The sequence below is a fragment of the Cryptomeria japonica genome, chromosome 6 (assembly GCF_030272615.1).
Source record: "Cryptomeria japonica chromosome 6, Sugi_1.0, whole genome shotgun sequence".
NCBI lineage: Eukaryota > Viridiplantae > Streptophyta > Pinopsida > Cupressales > Cupressaceae > Cryptomeria > Cryptomeria japonica.
The window spans coordinates 57,747,299-57,760,735 of NC_081410.1; positions in this window are offsets into that span (position 1 = coordinate 57,747,299).

Here is a 13,437-nt window from a genome sequence, read left to right on the forward strand (position 1 = left end):
AAAAGACCATGCAGAGAAGGAGGTCAAAACCATACAAAGCCCAGACCACACTGAGGTTCCTGACCAATTTAAATACTGACTTAATATACAGGTGCCATCTATAGAAGCTAGTACTCAGGAGGATCCCCATAGAGACACCTAAAAGAATAAATAAAATTGAAATCATTTAAACAATTAATTATAGATTAAATTATAATAATTTTTAATTATCATAAAAAGACATAAATAATTAATATAAATTTACAACTTAACGAAAAACTAACTCCTAATAAATGATATTAAAATTTATATATTTTATTTTTTATTATTAAAAATATTTTTTTTAAATTAATAAAAGTTCAGCGATTAATTCTATAGTCGTCATTCTTCTCCCCAATTTCATACCATTGATTTCAATAAGTCATGGTTCAAATCATATAAAGAATGCTTCAACATAATATTTATAATATAATATAAATTTTATATTAAAAATATATATTTTCTTAAGAGCATAATCCTAATTTAATTTTAAAAATTATATAATTACAATTATAATAATTAAATTAATCTTAAATATAATAACTAATTTGTAATGTAATAATATACTATTTTTCTTATTATTTAATATTAATTATAATTAGTTATAATAAAATAACTATTAAATTGAAAATATACATTTTTTAAATAACTTAATGAAAAATATTCAATTTTATAACTAAAATTTATTAAATTACTTTTTATATCTTAAAATGATTAAAAACTTTATCATTTTCAAAAAGTATTAAAACAAATGATTTTAAAAATAATATAAAATATAATTATAAAGAATACATATAATAATTAGGTTTTTTTTTAATAGAAATATTTGTATTTAATTTCATTTAAACTAAATGAATTCCTTATAATTGATTTTATTATCTATATTTTAAGATTAAAAAGTAATTATTAAAATTATTTGTTTATTTAGAAAATTAATTTTATTTATAATGTTATAAATGATTAAAAATAAAAAAAACTATTTAAAATAGACATTTTAGTTTTTAAAATACAAAGAAATTAAAAAAAAACCTAAAAAATTAATCATCCCTAAAATTTTTTTCCTATAATAGCAATTTTTTTAAACCAATTATAGTGTAGATAAATAATATTTACAATATGTTAAATTTAAAAATATAAATCTTAATTTTACAAAAAACCAATTTTTTTTTAAGAAAAAATAATAATCACCTTTTTTTTTTTAATTAAAGATCAAGAGTAAACAAAATACAATCAGTTGTAAACAGGGGAGGCTACGCCTCAACCACCAAAACCACCGAGAATCTGTGTTACATTGCTAGAGAGAAGTCCGAAGTCAAAAAGGAACAATGCAAAAGGAGAGCCAAAGCACTACTGCAGAATGTGATCGAGAGGATCAATCCAAGTGGTCCACCCTTGGGCCCCTCCCATCCAAATCACCTTCTTTCAGTCCTAGATCTGAGATAGCAATGCAATATGGTCAGCCTTAGGCATCCTGTTACTGTTGATCTCTTTAAGAAGCTTCTTTAGAGCCTTTTCATAGGAGGACTGGTTTTTCGCGAGCCTCCTCCACTCGTAGCCATCCTTCATCTCATGTATGAACATAGTGCATGACCATCTTGTAGGAACTAGAGGAACTCATTCTTTTCAAGATTCATCATGAAGGAGACCTACAAATCAATTTTAAAAAAGTGAGTCTACGAAGAGACTCAGTAAGACACCTGACATTGCCATTAAATTTATCCTCATTTCGTAATTTCCAAATGAACCAAAGGATATAAGAAGATAAAATAAACTAGAATATATTAGCGTCCTTCTTTAGTCCATCAATATAACCAGTAATGATACTAAAGGTATCCACATGATTAGGAATGCAAAAACCAAACATTACCCAAACCTCCCTAGCGAAGGAGCAGTCAAAGAAAATGTATCTGTCGGTCTCAGGTAGTCTGCAAATGGAGCAAATATCAGTACTAAGAGGGTTTCTCCTTAACGGGAGTGTCAATAATAAGCTTCCATTTAAAACATTGAATTTTAGGGCGAATTAGACTTTTGCATAGGTGAGTAAAACATTTATACCAGGAGTTGTCAGGTAGATCCAAGTACCATAGAATGTTAACATGTTAAATTATAGAGTCATCATTGGAGATCAGGTCATAGAATGTTAACATGTTTAATAATAGAGTCATAATAATAACTTTTGGATTAATACATATTAATTTAATAAAGTAGCTTCACTAAATTTTGAACTATGAAAACTTTATTTGATTTTGTTTTTATTTCTTCACTTTAATTTATTATTCATACAAAAATTACAATTCTTTTTATTTAATTTTTTTTATACAAAATAAATACTTAAAGTTAAACTTTCCCTCTAAAAAAGGAACATAATAAATTAAAATGCTTTTTAAAGATTATAATAAAAAAATAAATTTAAATGTTATTTTACTTAACTAAATTTGCTTTTCTAATTAATAAAAAGTACTTTTATATGCTTTACATACATATTGTTTTTAGTTTATTTAAAAACTAGAGTTTACTTTATTAGTATATAACCCATGATTTCTAAGAAAATCGATTAATTTGGATAAAGTTAATTTTATTTAAGTAAATAAAAGTTATTTTATTTCTAGTTTTATAATTAAACATTCATAAATAAATAGAAGCTTTTATTTATTTTATAATTGAAATAATAATATTTAATAAAAGAAGTGTCTTAATTAAAAATTATTTTAGTCTAAAATAGAAATATTTTATGTTTAAAAGTAATTAAAGAAAATACAAAAATATAAATATTTATAATTATCAAATTTAATATATATTTATTATTTGAATTAATTTAATTCATAGATAATATGGGCATTTTATTTTTCTAATAAAAAGGAGTATGCAAATTAGATAAAGAGGAGTAACATAGTTTCGATCTTCACAACAAGACATCTAAAAAAAACACGATAATAAACATCATTTAACAAAACATTCAAATTAAACAATGTACTCATAAAAACACATGTATGCAACATTATTTCATCCATGAATGCCAAATGTCATGAATGCAGAATGCACATGTAGTATGAATTTACTACATGAGTGTGTGCAAGTACTCTGGATTCCATCATGCATATTCTTTCCAAGTGGCTAGTGTACTTCTACCTTAGCCAAGTTATCATCTTTGATGGCTACCTACACTAACTTGCAATCAGCTTTACATCAGTAGGTTTGTACCATAAACAATAATTAAAGCACATGAAAGATAAAATTCATAATCATATCTTAAGATCATTTCAAGTTCTATTTCAAATGTATTTTAATTTAACCATTTAATTTAATCAATAATGCACATGTTAAAATTAAAATAACCAAACAACATGAGCGATGTGCAATAGTCTTGTCAATTACACTAATAATAAATATAAACATAGGACCGAGATGTTACACTCGAAAAATAAAGAATAAAAATGTACTTTGAGATAATGATTCCAAGATGCTTCCTTTGTTTGGAATATTCTTGTGAGTGTGAAAGTGTATTTTATCCGGAATTGTTTGTATGCATGCTATAGTGCAAATTATTTTGGGAGTAGAGAAATATAATATTGATCTTATAGATAAATATAATTTTGGGATTGTATATATACCCCTAAATCTCTAACTCTATCTCACCATACAAAACTACAAATAATTAAAATACAATTTTAACCTAATAAAATAATTAATCCTTAAAACAAGAAGTGGAAGAATTAAAATAAATAATAAAAAATAAAATATCTAATAAAAGAACATAATATTAAAAGATACTCTTATCATAGAAAATAGTAATAAAAGAAAGATTTAAATTTAAAATATAATTATTATATCATAATTAAAATTTTAATAATCTAAATAATTATAGATTAAATTAATTATAATAATATTTAATTATTATTAAAAAGACAAATAATGAAAATAATTTTAAACTTAACAAAAAAGGAAAAAGAAAAGAAGATGAAAAATTAGAATTAAATAAAGATGGTTATTACTTTTTCAATATTTTTTCTTTTATTTTTTTGAAAACTTAAAAAATATAGAATATTCTAATAAAATAAATAATATTAAGAGATATTTTGACTAATAGTAGATAATGGTTGAAGATCAATTAAATTTTCGGTAATGGCGAAGCGAAAGGTGGGTTTTTGGTCGGTTGACTTGCCGCAGGACGAGCCTCCTAGGTTTGTTGTGGAGGAGAACTCTCTTTATCGACCCCAATGGGTCTTCCACGATGGGAAATGATGGCATATGGGCCTATGTTCTCCCTAATTTTAGGGTTTATCTTCTCAAAATTCTATGGTGGATGATTTCCCTAATCCTCAATGGGTATTTTATTAATGGTAGTTGGCAAGATGTTTGTCATTCTGGAGTTGAGATGAAAGACTAGTTCCTTCTGGTCATGGCTAGGGTTGGTAGGAAATCTAACTTTAGTCATTTTTATCCTATTAATATTAGCCATGGTTGTTGATGGTCAAAGCCCACAATGGAGTGGGATGGTTCTGGTAAAAGAAATGATTTGTATCATTTCAAATTGCAGCTAAAGTCTTCACATATTTCTTAGGTTCCCATTATTAGTAATAATTATGGGTTGCATCATGGCATGTTGCAGCCAAAGTCTCCTCTTATTACTTAGGATATGGGCTACAATGATGGAAATAGACTAGCTGTCTCAGAAATGGAGTCTTCTGAGTCACGTGGATCTCTGACTATAAGTAATAATCAATTTCCTAAGTCAAAAAAGGTATGGGTTCAGATCCCTCACATTATTATTGATAATATTTTGGATCTCTAGCATGGAATTGATTTGACAAATAGGGGTATTATTTTTTAAGTTTGGGGTAAAGCCATTCCTTTATCAAAATTATTGAAATCATTGAAAAACACAATTTTATGGCATGATGTATTTTTCAGGTTTTATCTTCTGATCCATTTACTCAATTCTGTAGATGCTAAAATGCATTCTTTGTCTAAAACCTTTTATAATATTAAAGACAATGTGATTCTCATGTTTGAATGGAAGTCATTTTACCAAGTGGGTCAGATTATGTTTCATGCTACTCCTACTTGGTTCATCGTACCTTGTTTTCCCTATGAGTTTAATGATTTGAGAATTTTTACAGAGATTGGGAATCTTATTGGTACTTTTGTGAGGTCTGATTGAAGGTTGATTGATAATAAATTGCTCACAAAATTTTGTGTTTTACTTCTTGCTTCATCTACTGTTCAAAACACTTGTAAAATCCTTTTGGCTCTTGGAGACAACCCATTGTTAGGGATCCTTCATATTCAATTAAGTTGATTATTAGCATTGTTTGGATCTATTTATTCAATTTCCTAAAGCTTCTCTAAAAAAAAATTATTCGATTAAGCAAATTCATGTTGTTGATGAATCGATTAAGATTGTTGAGCCCTCCAATGTTTCTTCTTGCCATCATCAGATATCTTCTTGTCTACGTAGCCCTTCTCCTCCATGTATCCCCTCTTTAGTTTGATGTCTCTACTTCCAATGATTTTGAGGTTCTGCCCTTACCCCCCAATTTTGTTATTCATCATCTACCTAATGAAAGCCCTTTTGTTTAGTCTTTTGCACTGAGCCCTCAATCTGCTTTTACCCCAACTTCTTTGGATCATAGTGGGCCTCTTTTGGACAATCTCCTTATTATCAAGCTTCCTGAGCAAGTTATATCTCAGATACAGGGAATTGTTGTTGAAGCTAATGTTATTTTAAATGAGAATATTACTGATTTAGTTATTGACTGATTTGATGCATCACTAACTTGGTTAGAGTGTAAAGGTGAGATTCCAAGGTCCAAAAACCCTTTTGATCTATTATCTTCAGATAATGATTCTTCTTTGCATGAGATTCTTGTTATATTTTTATCTTCTCCTTTTTCTGATTACGGATAATAAGAACCATTCTCGGTGTTCCATTTATGAAACTCCCTATACAAAGGTCTCTCCTACATCTATTGTGAAGTAGGTGGCGATACCTTCTAGTGAATCCAGGACCCGAGATGAAATAAATGCTAGGATTAAATCCACTTTACCTTCTTCTTTGAAACCTATTAAAAAGTGGAAATAGATGCAAATTTCTCTCAACCCACCAATCATGAGGGTTGCTAGAACTAAGAGAATCCTTTAGCTTGAGTACGCTGGGGGTGCTAACTCTTTGATTAAAAAGGCTCAAGAAAGAAGAGGAAGTGAGGCTTCCTCTCTAGGTCAATGAGAATATTTTCGTTGAATGTTAGGGGCTTAAATGCCCCTAACAAGAAATGAGTCATTAAAAGTCAATTGCTTAATTCCAATTTTGATATTGATCCATTACAAGAAACTAAAATGATTGATTTAGTTGCTGCATCCGTATTTGTTGCATGACAGTTGGGGTAAATTTTTAAATTCTCCTTCTGATGGGGCTTCAGGGGGGGGCTAGCAGTCCTTTGGAATCCTAATAAGGTATTTGTTGAACAAATCTCTATGGGTAAATACTAGATTTTATCTTTGGTTTAGAGTTTCTATTCTAATTTGTCCTTTTGGTTATTTCACATTTATGGTCCTACTTCTATCACTGAGAAAGGGAAATTATGGTCCCTTCTTGGGGAAATGGTTAGGGCACTCCAAGGGGAGTTGTTCATTTTGGGTGATGATTTCAATGCTGCCCTAAATAATAGTGAAAAAATTTGTGGGATTCTTCCCATTGCAAAAGTCATGATGGTTTTGAATCAGTTTATTGTTGACTCTAGTTTGCTTGATGTTTCACCCAAAGTGGGTAAGTTCACTTGGACAAATAGACGGGCATATTTTTGTAACATTGCTAAACATCTTGATTGCTTTCTTCTTGTTGACCATTGGCTTAATACTAAGATGGATTATCACTCTGTTATTTTTCCTCTCTTGAGCTCTGATTATTACCCTATTATGTTATGGATTGGCGAGTCTTCCTCTCATGATAAAGGCACACTTAGGTTTTAACCAATGTGATTCAGGGATCTATCTTTCATCCCTCTATTGAAGTATTGATGGGAAAATTCTCCTTATATGGAGGGGACCTATCTTTATAGGCTGGTGAAAAAGTTCTAGCTCCTTAAATCCAAAATAAAAGAGTGGAATGTCCATCATTTCAAAAACATATTTCATGAAAAAACAATATTGCAATCTAAACTCAAGGTTTTGAACGATCACATTATTCTTCATGGCATGAATGCACAAACCTTTACACAAGAGAAGGATCTCAAATATGCATTAGATGAAGTCCTACTTAGGGAGGAAATTTATCAAAAACAAAAATCTCGTGAGACCTGGTTGGCTGATCCAGATAGACATACAAGTTTTTCCATGCCTCTATTAAATTGAAACATCTTAGGAACAAAATTGTTTGTATTGAATCCTTACGAGGGAAGTAGGAGGCTGAGAATGAGATCTCTTCTGAAGGCATTTCTATTTTTAACAACTTATTATCTAAACAACTAACTCATTGCTCAGAGAAATTTTTAGATGATATTCCTCCTTGTGTTTCTCATGTTGATAATTTAATTCTTATGGCTCCTTTATGCTTCAATAAATTAAAAAGGTTGTTTTTCAGTATGGTGCCAGATAAGGCCCTAAGGGCCTGATGGGTTCACTATTCTTTTCTTTCATAAATGCTGGGATTTTTTGGATCCTGATATCTTATTGGCACTTGAAGAAGGAAGGATTAATAAAACTATATTGAAAGAACTCAATCACACTTGGATCACGTTGATTCCAAAGAAAGATAATCCTAAAAAAATTTGCAAACTTTCGACCTATTTCTTTATGTAATTCAATTTATAAGATTTTTACTAAGGCTATTTCGGTTCGATTGGAAAAAATTCTCCCCAATATCATTTATGAGAAACAAGGTGGGTTTTTTCCTGGTAGGGAGACCCCAGAAGGGGTTGTTTTGGCTCATGAAATTTTAGATTATATTTGTTTGCAAAATATTCTCGATATGATTCTAAAATTAGATATAATGAAGGCTTACGATAAAGTTGATTGGGATTTCCTTTTTAAGGTTCTTAAGATATTTGGCTTTCATGCATACTGGGTTAATTGGATATATTCTTGTATATTCTCTCCCTCATTTTTTGTCATCATCAATGGGTCTTGTAGGGATATTTTATCATCATCCAGTGGCATTAGGCAGGGTGATCCCCTCTCCTCCTTTCTTTTCATTCTTATGGCAAAGGGTCTAAGTAGGGAAATTTGTCATGCTAGGACTACTGGTATATGGAAGGGTATCATTTTGATGATTGGTAATGAAGCTTATACTCATGATTTATTTGTGGATGATACCCTCCTTTCTGGTGAAGCCTCTATGACTGAATCTCACAATATTAAACAAGTTATTGATGATTACTCTTTGGCTTCTGGTCAATTGATTAATCCTACAAAATCCAAGATCTTTTTTTGAATGTCCCTCTTTTGGTTCAATGATGTTTGTTGTGTTTTTTGGTATTTCCTTTGGGGGAATTCCCTTGTCATGATCTTGGAGTTCCTTTCTACACTAGTTCTGAAAAATACCATTTCTGGGATAAGATTATCTCTTCAATTTCTTAGAGGATTCTTTCTTGGAAACACAAATGACTTTCCTTATCTGGGAAGTTGCTTATGATTAAATCAGTTTTAAACACCATTCCTATCTACCTGATGTCAATTTTAACCATGCCAAAGTGCTCTATTTAGGAACTCTAGTCTATCTTGAGAGATTTTCTTTGGGCAAAAAATATGTCCCAAAAGAAAAAACTTCCTTTACTTGCCTGGGATAAGGTTTGTGCACCTAATTTTGTCCATGGTGTAGGTATTAGAGACCTTTTTCTTCAAAACAAAGAACTTGGGGCTAAGCTTTTGTGGAAATTGTATTGTTCTTCGGATTCCAAATGGGCTATCTATCTTGACTCTGATGATTGGGAGAGGATTTTTAGTACCTTTTTTATTCCTCATGGATCTACAATGTGGAACTTTATTAGTTCTTATCGAGACCTTATTTGTCCTTCATTGTCTTGGTTAATACACAATGTTGCTAAGGAAGGTTTCTGGGAAGACTCTTGGAATGGGCATAAACTATCGTGTTATATTCGAGATTGGTCACCTTTGGATGCTCATTTGAAAGTTGTTTGGGGTAATGAAGTTTGTCATTACTTTTATCTCAATGATGGAACTGCTGTTTGGAAGGATTTTTCTATGGTAAATGTTGTCAGGTTTGGTATCTCAGTTATGCCATGAGTTGAGTTCTCATAGTATTATATATTATCCTCAAGAAGATGAATTCATTTGGTTGGGTTCTTAGTCTGGGAAATATTTTGGCAAGGCTGGTTAAGAATCTAATTTTTCTGCTCACACAATTGATCATTGGCCTTCTAGAATATTGTGGGGTGTTGCTTATCTTCCTAAGGCTGGGGCTTTTTCATGGTTTTCCATTCAGGATAGAGTTTTAACAGGTGCTAGGTTGGATATGTTAGGGGTAATAGTTGTATTTCCATGCATCTTGTGTGGTTATTTTATGGAATCTGCAGATCATTTGTTTCTTCATTGCCCTTTTACTATGGATTGTTGGTACTGGTTGTTTGGTAGATTGGGCTAGATTGCAGCTGTTGGTCCTAACCTATGTGATCACTTTAAGGCATGGCCTTCTTTATATAGCTCTTCAAACTTTGCTCCCCTTTGGGAGATAAGTCCTATTATAATTAGGAATATATTGCTTGAACGTAATGGAAGGTTGTTTTAGAATAAGCATGCCTCTTGGGATGATGTGATTTTTAAAATTAAAAAATCTATATCTGAATTAATGATGTCTTATCATATTAAGAATATTAAAGTTGCTAAACCTTTTTCGAAATGGGATTTATTCATCCATGACAATTAGACTTTTCTCCAATCCCTTCTGACCCATGGTTGCCAATTTAATAATCCTTCTTTCTTGTCTCGATCTCAGATTAAATGGTCCCCCCCTTCTGGTTTGCATAAGATTAATTATGGTGGGGCTGCTAGAGGAAATTCTGGCCTCTCATGGGCTAGGGTTGCCATTAGATATTCAGAGGGTAAAGTTGTATGAGTTGACTATAAGAAATTGCCATCTGACACAAACAATGTTGTAGAGTTCGAAGCCCTAATCCTTGGTTTAACATATGCTATTTCTATGAATATTTCCAATCTTATCATTGAAGGTGATTCTATGGTTTTTTTCAATATTGTCTCATCAAAGAAATCTTCTTGTTGGAATCTTCAATATAGACTTGATCTGGTTCTTAGTAAACTGACTTTTTTTCAGTATTTTGAGTTTAAACACTGCTATTGTGAAGCAAATATGTTTGCATATTTTTTGGCTAATAAGGAAACTAATGATGATCTGATTCTTCAGGAAGTGGATGAGAATTCCTTTCCCTGCTTTTATTGACATTGCTATTTATCCACTTGGAATGATGTGTAAAGATTTGTAAGTTTTGATACATAATTTATATAAGGGAATGTGCTAGTGGGTGTGTGGTATGTAACATATGCTTCTCATGTGTTGTGTATGACACAGTCCTCTGATAGAGAAGTCCTTATTGCTCTTGTATGGAGGAATTGATCGAATCATGTTTGTTGGTTTGGTGGTATTTTGGTATGAAAATATCATTTACAAATGCATCTATTTTTTAGGGTAAGTTGTAGATTTTTCAATCATTGATTTATTTATTGTGTACTCATTTCAAGGCTACTAACAATGATCTTGGCGGAATGTTGAGGATGTGTATATGCAGGTACTTAGGTTAGATGACATTTGGGTCTATGTTCAAGGAGCTTAATTTACACTATTTTTGAGTCTCTTAGCTATGGTACGCTGTCTTTTTGCTTCGTTTAGCACTTATGGCAATTGTATGCAATTTTTCCTTTACCCCGTATTATACTACTAGGGTATGAAGTATGTAATGAGGTGGATGTTTTCTTTTCGGTTTGGATATTTGGGTATCCGCTAATATGTGGTGGTTGTTTATGTATTATTTTTCTTTTTTTTCTGATCTTTAGTAAGATCTAGGCTAGGCGGGAGGTTTTCTTTCCTCCATTCTTTCCTACCAGTGCCTGCACCGAGTAGAGATCTAATCTTTTTATTTTAATATATATATATATATATATTCTTTTTTCTTCATATTATTTTTCTAATAAATAATATTAAAATACATATTTTATGCCGAAGGCATACCTCTATAAATTTAACCACCTACTAATTGAAATCAATGGTTCAAAATTAAGGAGAAGAATGCAAGACTATCTCTTCATTTTTGAACCATTGATTTCAATGAGTAGGTGGTTCACTTCATATAGGGAATGGCTTTGGCATAATTATTATAATAAAAAAATTATTTTTCTTAAAAGTATAATCCTAATTTAATTTTAAAAATTTATATAATTATAATTATAAATATAAAATTAATCTCAAATTTAATTATTAACTTGTAATGTAAAATTATATTTTTATATTTATGTATTATTAATTATAATTTGTTTTAATAAAACAACAATTAATAATTATAAAAGTGAATTTTTTTTTTTTGAATAACTTAATGAAAAATATTTAAATTTATGATTAAATATTATTAAACTATTTTATATATATTAGAATGATTGAAAAATTTATTATTTTCAAAAAGTATTAAAAAATTGAATGATTTCAAAAAATATACAAAATATAATTATAAGATTACATATAATAATTATGTTTATACCCGTTCATGGGTTTCCAAGGGTTCACCCTTCCGGTGTAGAGCAGACAAAGGAGGAGGAATTGTGGAGTAAGCTGGAGAAGGGGTGGATTAAAATTAATTTTGATGGTGCATCTAGGGGTAATCCAAGCATCTCAGGGGTGGGATGTGCTGCTCATGATGAAAGTGGGATGATCTATTATAAGTTTGCATAGAGACTACAAGATGGAACCAATAATGATGCAGAGCCACAGGTTGCTTTATTAGAAATAGAGTTAGTAGTCAACATGAAGATTCTGAAGGCTCACCTTGAAGGAGATTCTGAGGTTGTCATGAACACAATTATGAATGGGGTAACCTTGAGCTGGAGATTAAATAAGCTCATAGCCTTGATTTTTTCAAAATTATGCAACTTTCATGATTTCTGCATAACCCATATTAGAAGAGGTGTCAATGAGTTAGGAGATGCTCTATCTAACATGGCATTTGAGTTGGGAAAAGGTATGACAAAGTGGTGGGACAAGAATGATGACATATTTCATTGGGATGATTTGAATGCCTAATTTCATATAGTACAACCACGCGAATGAAGTGTGTGAGATTAATTTCCCACCCCCTACACGCAAGCCTAGGTGAATTTCACTAACATTGGAAATTAATTCCAATGAATTCTAAAATGGTAGTGGAGGATTCATTTATGGAAAGTTTTAGATTGAATTCCTAGTTAGTGTGGATGATTAGAGATTGTTGGAGGTTTGGCTTTGTGACAAAGGATGGTGGTTTTGTAGGTGGCAAATGATATGGAGGCTAATTTCATGCTTAAATCCAATAAATTGATGCCAACTTTTTGGGGCCCCATCTCGAAGAAAAGACTAATGACCATATTTAAGTCTAGGGAGCCTTTTTTCTTGAAAGTTGTGTAGCTGGTGCTGGGAGAGGAGGTGGCGATTATAGGCCATGGTATTGATTGAGGGTGGATTCTTATTCTGTCATTGTGGCATTGGGATTATAGTTGGGCACCCCATGTGAAGAGGTTAGGAAAGTTATGCAGGCAATTGTGTCAGAGGATTCTCTTTTGAACATGGACTCACTACTAGAGTGGATGATGTCGGGCAAGGATTTGATGTGTCAATAGGAATTCTAGTTGAGTAGATAGAACTCCAAAATAGACATCCCCTTTCTCAAGAGGAGAGAAGAAGTGAAGGCTTGGTTCTGGGATACGGTGATGCACAGTTGGGAGGCATTGAAGATTTATGTTCAAATCTTGGACCTGCAGGAGATTTTTCGACAAGCATGAGTGGAAGTAGGGGAGGTTTAGAGTAATGGATGGAGGTTGAGGCTGTGAACTAAAAGTATTTCTAGGGCCATTACAGTGAGAGATGCATCTCTAGTAATAGCTCTTAATTAAGGTGGAGATGCGATGGAAGACATGGGTGGAGATTCAAATGCCATGATGGTGAAGGTGGAGGAGGAAGGTCACCAATGATCCAAAAGAGTTCTCAGGTACCCCTATTTTTTGCTCGCCATGTGCATAGCTTAGATTTTAGTTTAGAATCTTTTATACTTTTATTTGTTGTTTGTTAAAATTGAATTGCCAATAAATTTTTTTTATGGCAATGATGTAACAAGTAGTTCTGGTACTCAATTAATTGTTATTTGGGTGGGGGAATCTAGCTAGGTGGGAGGCTAGATGGTGGGTTTTGACACTATTATTTTTTATTGG